At 43.3% G+C, this 21,917-nt stretch overlaps 1 long non-coding RNA gene across 1 annotated transcript in view; it reads left to right on the top strand.

Annotated features, from left to right (window-relative positions):
• Positions 1 to 19,880, top strand: part of LOC142365583 (uncharacterized) — a 53,463-nt gene extending 33,583 nt beyond the window's left edge. The window contains exon 3 of the long non-coding RNA XR_012766497.1: positions 17,153 to 19,880. This is a non-coding gene — a long non-coding RNA (uncharacterized LOC142365583). The remainder of the gene's footprint in view (positions 1 to 17,152) is intronic.
• The last annotated feature ends 2,037 nt before the right edge of the window (positions 19,881 to 21,917 follow it).

Here is a 21,917-nt window from a genome sequence, read left to right as displayed (position 1 = left end):
GGGACTGGCTGTTTTAGGGCACGTTTCAGTATCGCCTCACCCAGAATCTGTTTTCTCTTACACCAGGATGAGACCACTTTCCACCAAACCCATAATATGCCAACAGTATTAACTAGTGGTATTAGACAGCTCACATGAGGGTGAACAAGGACTGTTAAAAATTTTATCCTCACACAAGTGGGTTACACTAGTTATTGCTTTATTCACAACTCAGAGTTGGGCCATCACCTCAGTGAGTGGCAAAGCTTAACTCGCTAGACCAGTTTATATACATTTATTAAACCAATTACATCAAGTCTAGAATCTTCATAAGTTTCTAAGCAACCGTTCCGTTCCTTTAAGTACATCATTTATTAAGTTCTTTCTATTCTTCTGTCTTCGTAGAATTCTCCCTCGCTGGTTTCAGGCCTTGCTTGGTTTCAGGGTCATCTCGGCTTCTTTTGTGAATTCTGTTTGATACAATCCATACAATTAATTTCTATCCCAATTGCACACATACGCATTGTATGGTTTCTTAACACAGCTGTGTTTACACAGCTGAATCTACGTTCTAGTTCTATGATTTTATTCTATTCTATAATCAATCTTTATAATCAATCTCTAACAAGGACCTCAGGAGCCTGCCCAATAAAGCCATGCACAGAAATCCCAGGTAGGGAGAGGGAGATGTATTCCCTCATCGTCTCCACAAGATAGCTTCCGCAATACAGCAAGGCTGTCAACACCAGGACAAAGCACATCGCCATTATTTGTGTTAACATGTTCCAAAGCTCAGCAAAATAAACAGATAAGCAGCACAAACAACCAATTCCATTACCCACACATGAGCTTGCCACTTAATAACGACTACAGCTATAGCACAATTAGTACAAAACTGCCATTGTATTCGAGTCCCACGTTGGGCGCCAAGAACTGTTGTGGTTTTGCCTCAATTTGCAACAAAGAACCACACAGTTACTCTCTCACTCCTTCCCCCTCCCCGGTGGGATGGGGAGGAGAATCAGAAGGAAAAAAGGCAAAAACTCATGGGTTGGGATGAGAACAGTTTAACAGAATGGCAAAGGGAGAAGAAAACAACAATCAATAATACTGACAAAAAGCATCTACAACATGGAATGTTCTCACCACCCGATGCTCAGCTTGCTCCTGAGTAGCAAAAACCTCTCCTTCAGCCAGGTCCCAACTTAATACTGAGCATGACATCACATGGTATAGAATATCCCCTTTGATTGGCTGTTTGGGTCAGCCCAACCAGCTTCTGTGAAAATTAACTCTATCCCAGCTGAACCCAGGACACCAGGTGACCCGCCTAGTGGATGAGGGAAAGGCTGTGGATGTTGTGCGCCTGGACTTTAGTAAGGCCTTTGACACCGTTCCCCACAGCATCCTCCTGGAGAAACTACCTGCCCATGGTTTGGATGGGTATATTCTTCGCTGGATATAGAACTGGCTGAATGGCCGAGCCCAGAGAGTGGTGGTGAATGGAGTTAAATCCAGCTGGCGGCCGGTCACGAGTTATGTTCCCCAGGGCTCAGTTTTTGGGTCTGGTCTTGTTTAACATCTTTATCAATGATCTGGATGAGGGGATTGAGTGCTCCCTCAGTAAGTTTGCAGATGACACCAAGTTGGGTGGGAGTGTCGATCTGCTTGAGGGTAGGTGTTATAGTTTGGCTGTGGCTGGCAACAAAAGGGCCACGCGGCCACTCTGATGTCCCTCCCCCCGCTGGGGTGCGGAGGAGAATAGAAAGAAAACAGGCAAAAACTGGTGAGTTGGGATAAGGGCAGTTTAACAGAACAGCAAACAAAGGGAACAGTAACAACAACGATGCAGATAAGGAGAATACACAACACAAAATAGCAGAACGCAGAGAGCAACTCCAACTGCCCGCCACCGCCACGCGCTCCCGAGCCGCGAGTAACTTCCCGCCACCCAGCTCCCCCCAACCAGAACCCAGCATGACGGCACGTGATATGGAATACCCTGCTCTGTTTGGCCAGGTTGGGTCAGCCTGAGTGGCTGTGTTCCCTCCTGGCTGCTGATGAAAAATTAACCCTGTCCTGGCCAAACCCAGGACATTATCCACCCCTTATTCCATACCATCTACGTCATGCCCAGGTCCCCCATTGTCCAGTTGATCACCACCACTTCTCCTGTCTCCAGATATCATTCCCTTAGTCTATGGATCATCACTCTAAAGTGTCCGTTGAGTTCATTTAATCCATGACTGCGGGCTCCATCTGTCGTAACGGTCTTCCACGGCAGGAGAGGTGATGTGTGGTGACGGGCGGTCGCTTGCTGCATCCGGAGCTCACGGCTGATCTATCTGATGCGGCCCGTGCCCACAGTCTGCAGGTTGAATACGTCGATCTTGATGAAGTTGCTGGGTGCCAGTTGCTAAAGCCAGGTCCAGTGCCATCATCGCTGTGCTCTGCTAGGTTTCGTAAAAAAGTCCATCCTTTAGTCTGGGCGATTCTTACTATGATACTACTGGTATAACATATAACAATTATAGCAGTGATGACAGACAGTGACAGGGTTATTTAACAATTAACTTTATACAATTTATCCATTGACTATTCTCACCCAAAATCAAATCCCCATGAGGTACACATCGGACTTCCACATCCTTTTGCATTACCCACCAGGTACACCCAGGTCTTGCTTGATTGCAGCTCATGGTTCACATTCATGGATAACCTGTGCGATGGTGTCCATGGTCGAGTCCACCCCTCGGTCACGAGCCCATCTGTATGTCGCGTCTCTTGGCAGCCTAATCCACCTGATGGTTGTTTTGATGTTCTTCACTGGCCCGACTCTTAGGCACATGGGCGTCCACGTGACGCACTTTTACAACCAACTGCTCCAGATGGGCAGCAATATCTTGCCACAATGGGGCAGCCCAGATGGGTTTGCCTCTGCGCTGCCAGTTGTTCTTCTTCCATTGCTGCAGCCACCTCCACAAGGCATTGGCCACCATCCAGGAGTCGGTGTAAAGATAGAGCACTGGCCACTTCTCTCGACTGGCAATGTCTAAAGCCAGCTGGATGGCTTTCACCTCTGCAAACTGGCTGGACTCACCTTCTCCCTCGGCAGTTTCCGCGACTTGTCGTGTAGGGCTCCATACAGCAGCCTTCCACCTCCGCTGCTTCCCTACAATGCGACAGGACCCATCCGTGAACAGGGCATACTGCTTCTCATCTTCTGGCAGCTGGTTATACAGTGGGGCCTCTTCAGCACGTGTCACCTCCTCCTCTGGCGATGCTCCAAAATCTTTGCCTTCTGGCCAGTCCATGATTACCTCCAGAATTCCTGGGCGACTGGGGTTTCCCATTCAGGCCCGCTGGGTGATCAGCGTGACCCACTTACTCCACGTAGCATCGGTGGCATGATGCGTAGAGGGGACCCTCTCTTTGAACATCCAGCCCCGGACCGGCAATCGTGGTGCTAAGAGGAGCTGTGCTTCAGTGCCGACCACTTCTGAAGCAGCTCAAACGCCTTCATATGCTGCCAGAATCTCTTTTTCAGTGGGAGTAACCCACAACACCTAAGAAGGCCTGTGCTTCCTTTTTGCTGGTTGGTGGAGACATAGCTGCTGCTTTGTTGATGACATCCATTGGGATTTGACGGCGCCCATCCTGCCATTTTATTCCCAAAAACTGGATCTCTTGCGCAGGTCCCTTGACTTTACCTCGCTTAATGGCGAAACCGGCTTTCAGAAGGATCTGAACTATTTTCTCCCCTTTTTGTCAAAAACTTCCTCCGCTGTGTCACCCCACACAATGATGTCATCGATGTACTGCAGATGTTCTGGAGCTTCACCCTTTTCCAGTGCAGTCTGGATTAATCCATGGCAAATGGTGGGACTGTGTTTCCACCCCTGGGGCAGTCGATTCCAGGTGTACTGGACGCCCCTCCAGGTAAAAGGAAACTGTGTTCTGCACTCTGCTGCCAAAGGGATGGAGAAGAATGCATTAGCGATGTCAATTGTCGCATACCACTTGGCTGCCTTTGACTCCAGCTGATACTGAAGTTCTAGCATGTCTGGCACAGCAGCACTCAGTGGTGGTGTGACTTCATTCAGACCACGGTAGTCTATTGTCAGTCTCCACTCTCCAGTAGATTTTCTCACTGGCCATATGGGACTCTTAAAGGGTGAGCGAATTTTGCTGATTACTCCTTAACTCTCCAGCTGGCGGATCAGCTGAGGAATGAGTCTCAGTTAGCGTGGTATTGTCGCTGGTGCACTGTTGTGGTCACGACTGGCACATGTTGTTCTTCAACCCTCAGCAACCCCACAACAGAAGGATCCTCCGAGAGACCAGGCAAAACAGACAGCTGTTTGTCCTGGGTTCAGCCAGGACAGGGTTAATTTTCACCAGAATCCAGGAAGGGGCACAGCCGGGCAGGCTGACCCAACCTGGCCAAACAGAGCAGGGTATTTCATACCATGTGCCGTCATGCTGGGTTCCGGTGGGGGTGAGCTGGGCGAGGGGAACTTACTCGCGGCTGGGGAGCACACGGTGGCAGTCGGGGAGAGCTGCTCTCTGTGGGTTGTGCGGTTTATGTTGTGTATTCTCCTTATCTGTATCGTTGTTGTTACTCTTCCCTTTGTTTGCTGTTCTGTTAAACTGCCCTTATCCCAACCCACCAGTTTCTGCCTGTTTCTTTCCATTCTCTTCCTCACCGCAGCGGGGAGGAGGGGCAGCTGTGTGGCGCTTTTGTTGCAGGCCGCAGACAAACTATAACACTAAATTTAATTTCTTCTGTCTCCAAAGCAGCTATGCCAAAAGCCCACCGATACTCTTTTGGGTCCTTGAAATACTCTGTCCTGAGATCATCTATACCAAGGATGCACGGAGCCTCGGGGCCAGTTACAATGGGGTGCTTCTGACACTCTTTCCCATTGATGCTCACTTCAGCCTCCAATACAGTAAGCTCTTGGGACGCCCCTGTCACTCCAGAAATGCAGATGGACTCTGACCCTTTGAAATCTGATGGCATTAAAGTACACTGTGCACCAGTGTCCACTAGAGCTTTATACTCTTGTGGATCTGACGTGCCAGGCCACCGAATCCACACCGTCCAATAAACGCAGTTGCCCCTTTCCTCCACCTGGCTGGAGGCAGGGCCCCTCTAATCCTGGTCAGAGAATTTGCTGCTCACCTGCTGTAAAAATGACTTGGAGGTCCCTTCCAGAGGATCGGAATCAAGATCAAACTGTCTACCTGGTCTGGAGAGCTGACTGCTGGAAACTGGAGCAGCATTTCTCCTAACAGAATCCCCTTTTGTGATTGTTTTACCTCGCAACTCACGCACTTCTGCTTCTTGAGTTGAGGCAGGTTTTCCATCCCACTTCCTCATGTCCTCTCCATGGTCACGCAGGTAAATTCAAAGGGTGCCCCGTGGTGTATAGCCTCTGTATCCTCTCTCCTGAGCAGAGAAATGTTTGCCCCTAATAGCTGAGATGCAGGCCCGCACAGGTGAGGAGTAGGACATGCTCTCTTCGAGTCGCTGGACCTTCTGGGACAATTTCTCCACAGCTGAGACAAGGGAGGAAGAGAGACTTTCCTCATATTGCCAGAGTCTGACAGCCACCTCATCCACTGTTGGTGCCTACTCACCTTTCCAGTTTACTACTGCCAGTGAGTTGGCATACGAGGATGGTGCGGTGCCTCTTCCCCTTTCCAGTTTACAACTGCCAGTGCGTTGGCATATGAGGATGGTGCGCTCCGTACAAACTTTCTCCACATGTGTCGTGTGCACTGGACTTCATCTGGGTCTGCAGGTAATTGCTCATCGTCTGGGTCATAGTAAACCAGCTCCCGCACAGCTAATTCCCTCAGGTACTGGATACCTCTCTCCATATTGGTCCGCTTGCCAGGATAACACACAACATCCTCACTGAAGGGGTACCTCTCCCTCACGCCTGACAGAAGTCACCTCCAGACGCTGAGGACTTGTTCCTTTTTCCCAATGGCCTTGTCAATGCCCCCTTCCCTGGCCAGGGATCCCAGCTGCTTGGCTTCCTTGCCCTCTAATTCCAAGCTGTTGGCCCCGTTATCCCAGCACCGCAGCAGCCAGGTGACAATGTGCTCGCCTGGGTGGCAGCTGAAATCTTTCCGCATGTCTCGCAGCTCGCTCAGGGACAGGGACCGGGTCATGATCTCTATCTCCTGGGATGACCCTGGCTCATTGTCATCCCTCCTAGAGTGATCTGATTTCTTTGCATCTTTCTTTAGTTTTACAGGGGTGACTGCTACCGGCACAGGTCGGGTTTTGAGCTCAGCCGCAATGCCTGCTGCTGGAACTGGGGCTGGAGCAGCTGCCGTGTCCACTAGGGAAGCCAGGGCAGCCCCTGCGGTCGTGGCAGTGGCAGCCGCTGTACCAGTCGGGGGGGCTGTGACTGCCTTCTGGGCTGGAGCGGGTACAGGGCCGGCTAGGGGGGCAGCGCCAGTCGCAGTGCCTGCCGCTTCGTTTCCCCCCCCCCCCTTCCCCTTTAGGGCACTGAATAGTGTTGAACAGGGCTCGGTAGGCATGGGCCAGACCCCAGCACGTTGCTGTGATTTGTGTCTCTCTGGAGTTCCCAGGGTGGCAGCACACTTTTTGTAGATATTTTACTAATTTGTCAGGATTCTGTACTTGCTCAGGGGTGAGTTTCAAAGACACCGGGGGTGCCCACTGCCCTAGGTACTTGCCCATGCTGTCCCACACACCCAGCCACTCACAGCTATCCATCCCCGGGGCAGGTCTCTGCACGATGTTCTTAACGACTTGTTTAACCCTAAACAAAACCTGCAACCCATTCAGGAGGCAGAACAATAGGAGCTGCTGGCCTGAGCATCTCATGGATACTGGAAATTCTGAAAAGCTGTTAAGACTAGCCTGAAGGAGAGAGGGGGGGTGACAGAGTGTGGGAAGGTATCCCCTGTGGTTTTCCCCACAGAGTGGGTTCGATTATTAATAAATTCAGAGAGATGGCACCTGAGGTATGGAAATGACCGCAGTGCCGCATGAAAATACAAGCCTAATTTCATGCACAGTGATGTTATCATGTCATAAGTCGATAGCATACAGTACAGCAATATCGTCATCCTGATCCTTTTCCCCAAGGTAATGAACATCACTACAGGGAACATATACAACAGGTACAGGTTTACATACCACAGCCACTTGATCAAAGTCAGAAACATTTTTTACCGGTGACTGTTTAACTAACACAATAAATGCGTATAACAAAATCTAAGAAAACTGTTTTAACACACGCTGCTCAGCTCTGCCATTATCCCCACCCCATGTTGGGCGCCAAATTTAATGTTATAGTTTGGCTGTGGCCAGCAACAAAAGGGCCATGCGGCTTCTCTGCCGCCCCTCCCCCCGCTAGGGTGCAGAGGAGAATAGAAAGAAAACAGGCAAAAACTGGTGGGTCGGGATAAGGGCAGTTTAACAGAACAGCAAACAAAGGGAACAGTAGCAACAACAATATCAATAAGGAGAATACACAACACAAAATAGCAGAATGCAGAGAGCAACTCCAACTGCCCGCCGCCGCTGTGCGCTCCTGAGCCGCGAGTAACTTCCCGCCGCCCAGCTTCCCCCAACCAGAACCCGGCATGGCGGGTTCTGATGAAAATTTAACCGTGTCCTGGCCGAACCCAGGACAGTAGGAAGGCTCTGCAGAGGGATCTGGACAGGCTGGATTGATGGGCTGAGGCCAGCTGTATGGGGTTCAACAAGGCCAAATGCCAGGTCCTGCACTTGGGTCACAACAACCCCATGCAACGCTACAGGCTTGGGGAAGAGTGGCTGGAAAGCTGCCTGGAAGAAAAGGACTTGGGTGTGTTGGTGGGCTGAACATGAGCCAGCAGTGTGCCCAGGTGGCCAAGAAGGCCAACGGCATCCTGACTTGTATCAGGAATAGTGTGGCCAGCAGAAGTAGGGAGGTGATCGTGCCCCTGTACTCAGCACTGGTGAGGCCACACCTCGAGTACTCTGTTGAGTTTTAGGCCCCTCACTACAAGATGGACATTGAGTTGCTGGAGTGTGTCCAGAGAAGGGTAACGAGGCTGGTGAGGGGTCTAGAGAACAAGTCTTATGAGGAGTGGCTGAGGGAACTGGGGCTGTTTAGTCTGAAGAAGAGGAGGCTGAGGGGGGACTTTATTGCTCTCTACAACTACCTGAAAGGAGGTTGTAATGAGGCAGGTGTTGGTCAATTCTCCCAAGTAATTAGCAATAGGACGAGAGGAAATGGCCTCAAGTTGCACCAGGGGAGGTTTAGATTGGATATTAGGAAAAATTTCTTTACTGAATGAGTGGTCAGACATTGGAATAGGCTGCCCAGGGAGGCGGTAGAGTCACCATCCCTGAAGGTGTTCAAAAAAGATGTAGATGTGGCACTTCGTGATGTGGTTTAGCAGGCATGGTGGTGTTGGGTTGATGGTTGGACTTGATGATCTTAGAGGTCTTTTTCCAACCTATGATTCTATGATTCTATCCTCATTAAGATTAAAGTAGAAAGTATAGAAAAAAATAATACAGTTCCACACAAGAACAGGAATAGTACTAAGCAGAAAACATCTGACAGATTTGTTTTATTTAAAAAACAGAGTATTTTTTCCCTCCTTTGTCTAGTGCCAGCTTTCCAAGTTAAGCGATAGATACGAGAAAGAAGATTAGCTCAGTAGGCATAACAGTTTTTTTAAAGGGAGCATTTTCCAGCTATATTTGTTATAGTTTATGCATTCTTGGGTTTTTTTTTGCTATTTCCAAAGAAAGTTATTCATAGATCTGAACAATCTGTAAGGATTATGGAGAACAAAATTGGGATGAATTGTACAATGTGTGGAAATTGTATATGGGAAATCTCTATGGAAAAAATTGGCAAATGGTATTCCTCAAAGATTACTGTACACAGAAATATATATAAGCTATGCTGAAAATCTTAGCAAGTACATAAGAATTCAGTCATTTTGATTTAAGAATGAAAAATCTGGAATTAACTCACAAGAAGACTTGGCTATTACTTTGCAGAGCACTGCAGCATTCTGCAGCCTGGTGCTCAGCTCTAGGAATGACACTCCCAGTGCAGAATTAGGCATCTCTGTCTAAGAATCTAAGTGACTTGTTTAGTTTCTGAATTGAAGGAGAATTATGGTACTCATACCGATGAACATCACAGACTGCTTATTTAGCATCTACCGAAATATGTGATGAGTCCCCATTTCTTGGTATGCTTTATATAAAAGCATGAACACATACACTGATTTCAGAGATTGTAAAATTGGATTGTGAGATGAGCACAGATTTATTTTGAATGGAAAGAATCAGACTTTCCATATTCCTGGACTGTATAGCTGGAAAAGATTTATTGAAGACTCTAGAGCATACAGTGCATACTGCTCTGGACACAGATTACAACCTTGTCTAATTTAGATGGTTTTCTAGCATTCTGTTTACCACGGTGTCTTGCAACAGTTTATAAATGGAACTATCTTTAATAAAAGCTGTTAATCCAATGGTTCAAAGAACTGGGAAAAAAAAAATATAATGCTCACCTTTCCCCTTGTAACTTTTGGGTATCCCCCAAAAATGCAAAGACGTATTGTAAATGCAGTAAAGGTATTATGTAAATGTGGTTAGTAAATACATTTCTTTCCTCTTATCACACAAGTAACTTCATTGTTCATTTTCTTACAGGATTATCACAGTACTAACAGCTCCTTGTTTAGGGAAGATAGTGTTCTGCTTGAGGGTTTTTTTTAGGCCCCCTTAACAAGTCCACCATTTCCCTTTTACAGCTTATTTAGGATTGGCTGGTTTTGCATGAAGATAGTTTCTAAGGGCTTTGACCTTCATATATGTCCCTAACCTGGAACTGGTTAGACACTGGAGAGTAGAAAGGGGAACTGCCATATATGCTTGCCCTGTTCTTTGCCCTGTTATCCCTAGTTATCCCCTTGTAGCCCCTCTTGGAGACAAGATCCAGGGCTAGACGAATCTTTTGGTATGACCCAGCAGCTGGTTTTATGTTAAGAGCACTCTTCAGCTTCTTCAATACAAATTGTAAATGGCTTAACTTAAAAGCACTTCCCACCAGTTTCCACTGGAGTCCACTGGCATTCATAGGCATCCACTAGAGTCCACGATGCTGTTGGATTTCACACTGAGGCAGCTCAGGAGTATCCATATATTGCATTTTGCACTCTGCTGTGAAAGCAGTGATCTCCCATGAAAGAAAAGGAATAAAAAGAAGTCCCAAAAAAGAACAGTTTCTGTTCCCCTAGTAATGACTGCAGCTATTTGTCAAATTAACCTCTCAAAGCCCTCTGCCACTTATACAAAGCCTGGAAGCAAGAGTAAATACAATGGTTGAAATGCGTATAACCCTTTGATAGGACTTAATCCTATGAATCTTCTGATATTCCACTAAATATTCTTGGAGTATGTTCAGTCTTGCACTTATATTTGGTAAAAGGATACTGTTATAGTCTAAAGGTAAAACTAAAAGGACTTCCAATAAAAGATCAGATATCACAACATAAGTTTTCCAGCATTGAAAATGTCTTTTTCACATTTTGCTGAAAAATCAGCTGTGCATTAAAATCACAATGTTTTGTTTCTAAGGAGTCAAAAGATTACATTTCTTAGTTACAGGCCTATATTCTCGGCACAATCTGTGAACTAAAATATGAACTGGGTTTAGTGTACTTCTGTTCCTGCTATAGCCATAGTGATTATTCGCATCAATAGGCAAGTTATACTGAAAAATGATGAGATTCAATTTTTATCAGGCTTGTACAGTATATGCTACTGGGTTTTCATTCTGACATGAAATAACCATAAAACTATCCAGACATCTGAAGATGATGTGTGGCTGTTCACAGATGATTGAGGGTAATGGAGGAGGGAAAAGCAACTTGTTCCTGTGTTTGTACTTACATGATGAGCCAAGATCAAAAGAGGCCTCATCCTCTATGTGGTCATCTCTGAAACTTCTGATAGGGATTCAAGCTGATTCTAGCAGCAGCCTTCTGAGCTCCTGAAAGACTAATTTATCCTAACTTCTGTTTTTCTTTTCTTTCTTCCTTTTTTTTTTTTTTTTTTAACATTCTCTGTATTCCCACCATGCTTGAAACTGAATTAGTGGTAACAACTTCTATGTATTATTTTTGTAAACTTTGTAATTAACAGTGTACCAAGAGATTTATCAGACAAAATAAAAGTACTCAAAGCAAATGGAGTAACAGCTGAAGAAATCTACATGCTTGAAGAAAATACTGGATATTTATTTTTAGCTCATTGCATCCACAATTCCAGCCATCTATAAATCTACACAATTTCACCCACAGATTAGGTTATCTGGCAATAAATAGAGTAAGGTCTTATGTAAATTATTCCATGAACAATTTTCTGCACATATTTAATTATAAACATAACACAACTCTTCCAGTACTGCCAGTTTGTATAAAGTTCGGCTATCGGTAAGTACATACAGTCATTATTTAACAGTGTATTTACAAGGGCAATCAGGTACACACATAAGGAGTACAAACACAGACAGAGATATCTCCACCTGCAAATGTGTATCTATAGTGAATTTTTCCTGCTGTCTTTAAAACAAGGACTTAAAGAGGAAGGTTTTCCCATTTCCTAAGCCAGTTAAAGATCATCCTGAGTAGTGGAGAAGTTAAAAGTTTAGGTTTGTGTTTTACCAGATATGGTTGGTATTTGCCAAGAGATCAAATGGGACTATAAAGGATCTAGGTGTAATTAAACATTAATTACTTTATAATTCAAGGATCTGCATAACTCAAATAGTTTAACTAAATTTATGCAACATCACACCTTTAATTCAGCTGATACAATTTAGATTAGACTCAAGTACATTTTAGTAATTATAAAAATGAGGTAATTTACAGCTACTTCCATCCCTGCAAGACTGCTTCTATTTAAAGTCTACACACAGAGCATTTTTATTTCTCATTTTCGAGTAGCTGTCTGTGGTGAATGATTTCACAGACCCTGATCTTGTGCTCGATCAGAATCCCTTTATTGCTCAAGTGAATACCTTATATACTAATACAATAGTTACTAGAGCCAATCAGCTTTGGATTCGTGGCTTTGCGAATGCCAGTTCATGGTTGCTGTTTTCCAGGATCTTTTGCAGCTGGATGTGTGAAAACAGCTTATCTCCTGAGAACAGAGAAGGGAGGCACAGGATGCGCTGATCCTTCAGGGTCATGAGGCAGTGCTGTTCTGTCTCAAATTATACGGTTTCCCACAGCTGTCCCTGGGCCATTCTCTTTCTCTGTTCCCAGAGACAACGTCTGACTTTCAGAGGTGAGAAACAGAATTGGGATTCTCTCTCTATAGGCTTGGCGGAGGGTGCAAGGCTAACCTTTGCTCTTGTTTTGCCCAAGATTCTAGGCTTTGTACATGAATGGATACTCTTCTATTGAGATATTTCTTTTGGGGGATGAAACAAATTGGCTGCAAAAGAATAACAGGAAATTCACTTTGTGCACTATCTCTGCAAAGTTTTTTTCTGAGACTCCATGGAAAATGAAATTCGGAAGCTTGAAATGCCTGATGCAAAACATTCAGAATAGGCAGGGCAGTCCAGCATTCCTCATGTGCTGCTCTACAATAAAACTACACACAAATCTCTTACCAACTACATGGTTTCTTACCAAAGATGGAGTATAAAATATGTAGGTAATTTGTATTTCCCAACTTCACACTTGGTCATCAGGCAACCATCCCATGTCAGGCAGCATAATACTTTAAACCCCTGAGCTATAGAGAGGCCAGCTGGAAGCAGAATAGGTTTCCCCTTACCCATTGCCAATGTGCTGGACTCAACTAATTCCCTGAAGAAAAATTACTATATACTTGGCACACAGCAGCTACTAAATTTAATTTCCTCCTGCCCCTATATACTAAGCTTTTTATCTGGTTAAACACTGAACTCCTATGATTTGGCCAGCTTGGATTCAGAAAGGGATCTTAGCCATCAAAAAATTTAGTGAAAATGATGCTTTCCTTCATAGTACTAAAAGGAAGTTTCAGGGAGATGGAAAAAGTGACAGATACAGCCAACCTAACATGCCATTAATAATAATTTTGGCTCTATTACCTGTGCCAGTCCACATCCGATTGCACTGCTTCATTTCTCTCATGAATTACTGTTGTCTGTAGCACTGTGCATGTTTAACCAGCAAATCTGAACTGAATGCAGATTTTCTAGAAAGGAATGGAAGAGGAAAATGGTCTGAACAGTCACTTCTACTCGATGAAAACAAATTTTAGTTAGGGTTCTCAACTATTCCTGGGACTTCTATATGAGATTCATCCAACATGATATGGAAGAATCATTGTATCACACTTGTGATTGTTTAAAATAAGTTCCACTAAACTGAACAAATGTTGGCTGTGTGACTCAGCAGGAATTAATTTAACTGTTTATGAGTTCTCTGATGTCCATTTATTCTAGAGAAAATTTAATTGCAGAATTAGTATCTTTATCTCAAATTAGATTATGTTATAAACTAGCCATGTATGTTGTAAGCCTGATGGATACTAAATAGGAGATAAATAAATATGAAGAAATCTGGCTTAGAGATCAGTAATAAAATACAACTATTATAGAAGCAGAAGCATGATTCTCTGATTTTGTAAGCAATGAAATCAAGGTAATTGTATTTGGTTTTAATGAAAGCAGGATTTGTTTCTTTATTTTTACTAATCTAATTTTGACACACAAGACTGACTGTCTCCAGTTTCCATTATTCCTACAAACCCTTTTTTATGTGGTGGCATGTGGATAGTTAGGGCCTGGCGGTCGGAAGATGTCGTGCTGTACGGAAAGGTAGGCCCCCCCCTCCTCTCCTGATAACCAGTAGCGTTTAGCCCATAGGTGTAAGCAGACGGAAGTGACGCTGTAAACCTAAGCTATATAATACTGTGCTACCCGTCAATAAACGCCATTTGCCGTCCACCACATTGGTGTCTGCGAGCTGATGGCCCGAGCGGCCGGGGGGTAGGTCGCCGTGCCGTTCCTGAACCAGGTCGCCACGCCAACAAAGGCAACAGTGGCAAGATGGAACGACCCATTAAAACATCTTACAGCCACCCTTAGTACGTATACTGGCATTGAGATGAATGTATACTAACTTGACAGAAAAAAAAACCTGTCAGACGTTCAGAATCCTTATGCATATCCCTTAAATTAAATAGAAAATAGAGATTTTTCCATTGTGTTTTTAGACCGAGAGCTTTGGGATTGTTTTCTGTGTGACATTCATATTCTAATGTCTACCCCATATTAAATCTAAATATAATGAAGCAACAGAGTTAATATTGATCATGAAATTTCTTGAATAAAATAACAGTTTAGCAGAAAACAGTCTTTATCTGAGCCAAATGCGTTTCAGGTTGAACTGCCTTCACTGCTGTTTCATTCCTTGCCAATACAGCATTTGTGCTTGAAGCCATAATGATCCCTCAAATTTATAGAATTTGTAGAAAAAACAAAAAAAACTAGAGAACATATCTTTGGGCTTATATCCACCAGCGATTACTCTCTTACAATGGGTCACAGTTTTCATCTCCTTTCTTTGAGTTTGAGAGTTTAGAAATAGTGACAGTGAAGTCGAAAAGGAAGTGGTTAAAATTCATGTATCTTCCCATTTAACAATGAGACAAAATACAGTCTTCTGTTAAACTGTACAGCCAGAGCACTTAGCTGAGATGTGAGAGACCCATTTTCATGACCCTGCTTCAAATAAGTCAATATTATTTAGAGTAACTGGAATCAAATTAGCATAAAACCAGGGAGAGATCTATGCTTGACTGGTAAATGGTATATAACTATTACAAGAAGAGGAAAAGTAGTCAATTAAATGGCACAGCTTACACTGAAAGATTTCCAATTATTCCATCATTATACTTACAGAAACTTGTTCTAAATTCAACTTTTAAAAAAGTTATTTTCCTCAGTTTTCTTACTTTTCATAAAGCCTAAGAGAGGGAGTACAATTTGGACTATGCTCCTATAAACTGATCTGCCAGGACTGAAATATGTCAGTAATCAGCAAGCAAAGTACAAAACCTTTGTAAAGAAAAGATGCTCCCTTTCAAACTCTTAACTGGTAACCGTATTTTTTAAAAATAAGGATAGATAACAGTAAGAAATAAAAAGCAAATAGAAATATAGTACATAGCACATGCTTGTTCTTTGACACACAATTTTCCTGCTATAGAAAGTGTAATGGAAGCTCTAGACATTAAACATGCTTAAAAATCTGGTCACTTAGGCTAGAGAATAAATACAGAGCTAAGCGTGCAGCACAAATTTATAATTTGCCTCTAAAATTACGTTTGTCAACCTCTTCCAACAAACTGTTGTTTATTTTTGCGATTGTAATTCCTATTTCTACCTTCCCAGTTTTGTGTGTGCCAGCATTTGCCTTGTACCAAAATCTGTTGTTAAGAAAATTATGTCCTTTTCTGACAGAAAGACATTCATGTATTCTAGGAACAAAGGACTGGAAGTCCCAGCAAAAGCTATGACCTGGATCCCTATGGCCTGTTTACGCGATCTTTTTTTTAAAAAAATATTTTCACTATCAGCAGCTTGGCATCAAGCAGTAGGCTAGTAGGAAGGAAAGCATAACAGAGTCTGAGGGCACCTAGAAGAGAGGTCCACAGCTTCCTTCTGTGGGAATAATTTTTGTAGTAATTTAGCATTTTCCAGTTGGACCTGTCATACAAGTTAGAATCATAGAATGCTTAGGGTTGGAAGGGACCTTTAGAGGTCATATAGCCCAACCCCCCTGCAGTGAACAGGGACATCTTCAACTAGACCAGGTTGCTCAGAGCCCTGTCCAACCTGGCCTTGAACACTAGCAGGGAGGGGGCATCCACTACCTCTCTGGGAAATCTGTTCCAGTGTTTCACCACCCTCATGGTAAAAAATTTCTTCCTTATATCCAGCCTAGATCTACCCTCCCTTAGTTTAAAGCCATTACTCCTTGTCCTGCTGCAACAAGACCTGCTGAATATACTTTTCCCATCCTTCCTTCAGGTACTGAAAGGCTGCTATAAGGTCTCCCAGCAGCCTTCTCTTCTCCAGGCTGAACAGCCCCAAGTGTCTGAGCCTTTACTCATAGGAGAGGTGCTCCAGCCCTTGGATCATTTTCATGGCCTCCTCTGGGCCCGCTCCAACAGGTCCATGTCCTTCTTATGTTGGGGGCTCCAGAGCTGGACACAGGACTCCAGGTGGGGCCTCACCAGAGCGGAGTAGAGGGGCAGAATCACCTTCCTCGACCTGCTGGCCACACTTCTCTTGATGCAGCCCAGGATACAGTTGGCCTTCTGGGCTGCGAGCGCACATTGGTGGCTCATGTTGAGCTTTTCATCCACCAGTATCACCAAGTCCTTCTCGGCAGGGCTGCTCTCAATCCCTTCATCCCCCAGCCTGTATTGATACTGGGGGTTGCCCTGACCCAGATGCAGGACCTTGCCCTTGGCCTTGTTGAACTTCACAAGGTTCACACAGGCCCATTTCTCGAGCTTGTCCAGGCTTGTCCAAGTTCACTCACAACGCTTTCAAACTTCCCCTGCAGGGTCCAGATTTCCGTCTCTGTGCAGATACATGATTACCAAGGTCAGTTGTCCCTCATCTTTTTTCCATGTTAATATTGGAACCCAAGGCAGTTTTTCTGTGTAATACTAAATATCTTCTGGTTTATCATATTCATATGCTAATCTGACAAGTGTTCCACTGAAGATGGGAGAGGGACAACTGTATGATTCACAGAGCTAACCAAACTATTTGCATCTTGCCTCCATCCACAGCTCCTCTTTGTCACTTTAGCAGCTCAGGTGTGCACCCCTCACAGAGAGTTTGATATTTGTGCTGATGATTTGCTTCTTTGGAGTCAGAAACAAGTGGCAGATGAAGAATTATCTCCCCAGGAGATATTGGTATGGTATCTGGATCAAAAAAAATACAGGCTTTGTAGTTACATGGATTGCAATCATTCGTTCCTTCATAAGGAGACTTACCAGGTCCTCTGGGTTTCCCGGCAACTGGAAATGGAAGGGGGATGCATCTACCCTTTCTGAATGTATTTATCTCCTTGCTCTTTGCAGCAGCATCCTGATCAGATGAAGGCTAACTGCCCAGAACAAGAAGGCAGCTGAAGATCCAAGATGATTCCCAACAGCTGATGGTCTGTTACAAGGCTGACTCTTTTTCTACTGGTTAAGACATGACATAATGAGCTGCTGGAGGAGGATGCTCTTCCCATATACCTTCTAACATGTTGGGAGGGATACAGACTTTGTTTTTATTCTTCATACAGGGGCTTTTCCTTTTAACATGATTCAGTGAGATTCTGCAAATTTTCTTTCACAGTTTTACAACATAATGGGTTAACTCACACTAGTATTATTGGGAAATAGAATCATAGAATCATAGAATGGTTTGGGTTGGAAGGGACCTTTAATGGTCATCTAGTCCATCCCCCCTGCAATGAGCAGGGACATCTTCAACTAGACCAGGTTGCTCAGAGCCCTGTCAAACCTGATCTTGAACGTTTCCAGGGATGGGGCATCTACCACCTCTCTGGGCAAGCTGTTCCAATGTTTCACCACCCTCATCATAAAAAATTTATTTCTTATATATGTAATAATATAATAATATATGAACTAATAACCCCATGTTTACAGGGAAGTTTTTGGAAAACTCTAAAAAAGAAAAACATCTCCTGAACTGAGAATTTTTCACTAATTTGAATGAGGAACAACTGCAGGCAGTGCCCTGCTCACAAAGCAGCTAAAACTCTGCATCTGGTAACATTCTTGATGGGAAAGAGACGATTTCTTGCCCCTTAGCTTCCTCTGGACACTTGTGTAAGAAAGAAAAAGATGTATCCTTCAGAATTTCCTCAGAAACCAAATGAAACTTTTTTTTAATGTATTAGTTTTGAAGAGAAAAATCTTCAGAGCAAGCTATGCCATAAAGGAAGCATCTGGATAGAGGCTCAGAACCAAAAATAGGTCTGTTTTGAGTTACAATAGGGCTAGGGATCACGCCGTTGTGAATACTGCTTGACCTAGAAGGTACTGATTTTGGAAGGAGAAATGGGATAAGAAAGGAAATAGAAAACATAAAAGAGAAGGTCAAGAACAAAATATAGAGAAAGAAAACTTAAAAAGTGTATGGAGGAAGATGGAAAGAAGAAATAGACACAAAAATCTGTCAAGAAAATCTATTGTATGATCTTTCTTAATGGGATGAACTAATGGTGTGAACATGATAGAAGCAAAAAAAAAAAAAGACAGACAGAAGTGGCAGTTTTCTCCAAAATAAAATGGTAACTCTTACTCTAGAATTACTCTGTATGCAATTTACAGACTGAAATTTTAACATCATAGCATATAATGTAACAGCTTTTTTGTTATTTGTTTGTTGTTTTAATTTAGACTACTAAAGGATACGTGCTTCATATACTGAGTAGTATATAAAAGCAGTAGCATGTTATTTGTGCTTAATTATGTATCACTGTGCCAAAACAGGAAAACAACTTTCTAAAATTGGTCACATCTCATCTTATTCTTTAATTATAAAATGTGTTGGAAATAGTGATTATAAACAAAAACATTACTATTTTAATATCTAGCTGCCATAGAGTATTAATAAAGCATTATGATGATTACTTGCTGCTTAAGTTTAGTTGAAATATACTGCTAATCAACAATGAAATTTTGATCACTATTACTATTGTCAATAAATTTATGCAAAGGATTTCCTTAACCATCCAAAAAGCAGGCATAAATCTTTTAAATAAAACATTTTAATGGGAAAATATAGCATGCTAATTAATATACTAAAAATATTCCATTCGGTCTGATTCATACTGATTTTTCACTTACGGACAATTGTGTAGTTTGCTAATAATTTGCTGACCTCCCATAGCTGATAATGGTTTTTTCACATAAGCCTGATCCCTGCCATACATATACATGTTTATTGAAAAACCACATACTAATATTACTTCAATATAATTTATTTCTTAAATTTAGTTCTGAACTGCTAAGACAAATGAAATGTTTGAAAGTGAAACACAACAACTTCAGTTTGAACATTTCGGTCTCTAATTTTTTCCAGTTACTCCTGCTTTTTAAAATTGGCAGCAGGTTTGTGACCCCCTCACAGAATTAAGTGCATTTTGACTACCTTACAGATTGCATTTTTTAATAGTAGCAGCTTAAAAACAACCTTGCTAAAAAGAAAGATAACTTTGTTAAACAATCACAGCAATGCTTCTTTGTAAACATTGCTGCAGTAATCCAGCGGGAAAGTTTCATCCCTGGTATAGCCCCACAGACAGTCCTATCTTTAATGGAAAAGAATTGCTGCAGGAATTAATTTGGCTGAGTGAATTAACTCTCTCTCGATTTAAGGTGAAGGTTTACATCTAACTCCTGATAGTTCTATATAGAGTCAGCTGATTTGTTTTAGGATGTTGTTTTGGTTTGGCCTGGATAAATGTCAGGTGGCCACCAAAACCACTCTATCACTCCCCCTCCTCAACTGGACAGGGGAGAGGAAATATGATGAAAGGCTCAAGGGTCGAGATAAGGACAGGGAGAGATCACTCACCAATTACTGTCTGACTGAACTTGGGGAGAAAAGGAAATTTAATTTATCACCAATCAAATCAGAGTAGGACAATTAGAAATAAAACTAGATCTTAAAACACCTTCTCCCCACCCCTCCCTTCTTCACAGGCTCAACTTCAATCCCGAATGCTCTATCTCCTCTCCCCCCCAAGCAGCACATGGGGACAGGGAATGGGGGTTATGGTCAGTTCATCACATGTTGTCTCTGCTGCTCCTTCCTCCTCAGGGGGAGGACTCCTCACCCTCTTCCCCTGCTCCAGCATGGGATCCCTCTCAGGGGAGACAGTTCTCCATAAACTTCTCCAACGTGAGTCCTTCCCACAAGCTGCAGCTCTTCACGAACTGCCCCAGCATGGGTCCTTCCCATGGGGTGCAGTCCTTCTCCCCACATGGTCACAGCCTCCTTCAGGCATCCACCTGCTCCAGCGTGGGGTCCCTTCCACGGGCTGCGAGTGGATCTCTGCTCCACCATGGACCTCCATGGACTGCAGGGGGACAACCTGCCTCACCAGGGTCTTCATCACGAGCTGCAAGGGAAGACTCTCTGTTCCGGCATCTTGAGCACCTGCTCCCCCCTCCTTCTTCACTGACCTTGGTGTCTGCAGAGTTGTTTCTCTCACATCATCTCACTCCTCTCTCTTAGCTGCCGTTTTCTCCCCGCAGTTTGTTTGGTTTTTTTTTTTCCCCTTCTTAAATATGTTATCACAGAGGTGCTACCACCATCGCTGATTGGCTTGGCCTTGGGCAGCGGCGGGTCCATCTTATAGCCAGTTGACATTGGCTTTATCAGATATGGGGGAAGCTTCTCGCAGCTTCTCACAGAAGCCACCCCTGTAGACTTACACTATTTTTGTCAAGCTTGCGCCGTCAGTCAAAGAACATATTGACTGCGCAGCCTTAGCCTTCATGCTCAAAGAGCATCAAAACTAAGCTCTTGTTTGCAGTTACAGGTTGCCCTGCAAGGTTAGAGCCATTTAGGAACTACTTGATAAAGTTTAGTTGACTTTTTAATTTGCAAAACGGGTAGGAGGGCTATTCTGAACAGACTATATAACTTGAAATTCAGCTCAGTTGAACAGTTTCACCTTTCCATGATGAAACACAGATCTGTTCCCTTCGTTCACGTTGACCTCAGCCTTCGGATTCTTCTCTTAAATACAATAAAGCAGATGATAGATAGTTACCTAGTTTTCCAGTGTTGCAGTTCAGTGTTGCAGGACTGTAACCAACATGTTCCTGGACCTAATCAAAATACAACTGTCAATGCAATGACTTTCACAAAACAAACCCCTTTAATAGTGAAATAGACAGAAGTCCAAAAAGGAATCATACTAAAAAGCATGCTGCACATTCAAATAAAAAACTAGATGCAACAGCTGATTGGATCAGCTTTGGCCAGTGGTGGGTCTGTCTTGGAGCCGGCTGGCATTGGCTCTATTGGACATATGGGAGCTTCTAGCAGCCTCTCACAGAAGCCACCCCTGTAGACCCCTGCTGCCAAAACCTTGCCACGCAAACTCAATGTACTGTGGACAATTTAGTATTCTGGCAAAGATGTCTCTAGAAGATCATGACACCAAGAATAATGATTCGCCTCATCACCAATCAAAATTCCCCAGTGTTCTATTAAACAAAATAAAAGCACTTTATACTCTTAAGGAAAACTGAACAATTGGTTGTCAGGGAAAAAATTTATTATAAATAGTAAAGGACTAGTTATTTATCAATTAAACTGCAACATTAATCTATTTTCATTTGTATTTTAAGTCTTTCTGCCTGAATCAGTCTCCAGCAACTAATTTAAATGCAACCTAAATTATAATTACAATAGGAATACCACCAAAATTACATTTTTCTTGGCTAATTATAAACCAAAAGCTCATTTGGAAGCACCTGCAAGCAACATTTGTTGCCAATATAGAGAAGGCAAGATTATGTTTCAATTGACACAATAAATTTTGTAAAGTACAGAATTTAAAACATTTGCAGAACAAAGAACTTTTTGTAACCATGGCTGATTATAACTACGAGTAGTTTGGCACTGCTCATGTACCTTGGAATGCACATTGTTTAACCTGGAAACAATCTGAACTAAAACATAGAGTTAACATTGCCTGAGAATATGCATGAAAAAAGTCTCACTGGCTTAATCACTAAAATTTCACCTTTGAGAATAAGTAAAAGTATTGTGTTCAGAAAGTTGTTATGCTAAAACAGTTTGAAGCAAAAT

This window comes from Opisthocomus hoazin, chromosome W (assembly GCF_030867145.1).
Source record: "Opisthocomus hoazin isolate bOpiHoa1 chromosome W, bOpiHoa1.hap1, whole genome shotgun sequence".
Taxonomy (NCBI): domain Eukaryota; kingdom Metazoa; phylum Chordata; class Aves; order Opisthocomiformes; family Opisthocomidae; genus Opisthocomus; species Opisthocomus hoazin.
The sequence above is the reverse complement of the archived record's forward strand: the minus strand, read 5'-3'. Positions and strand labels throughout refer to the sequence as shown.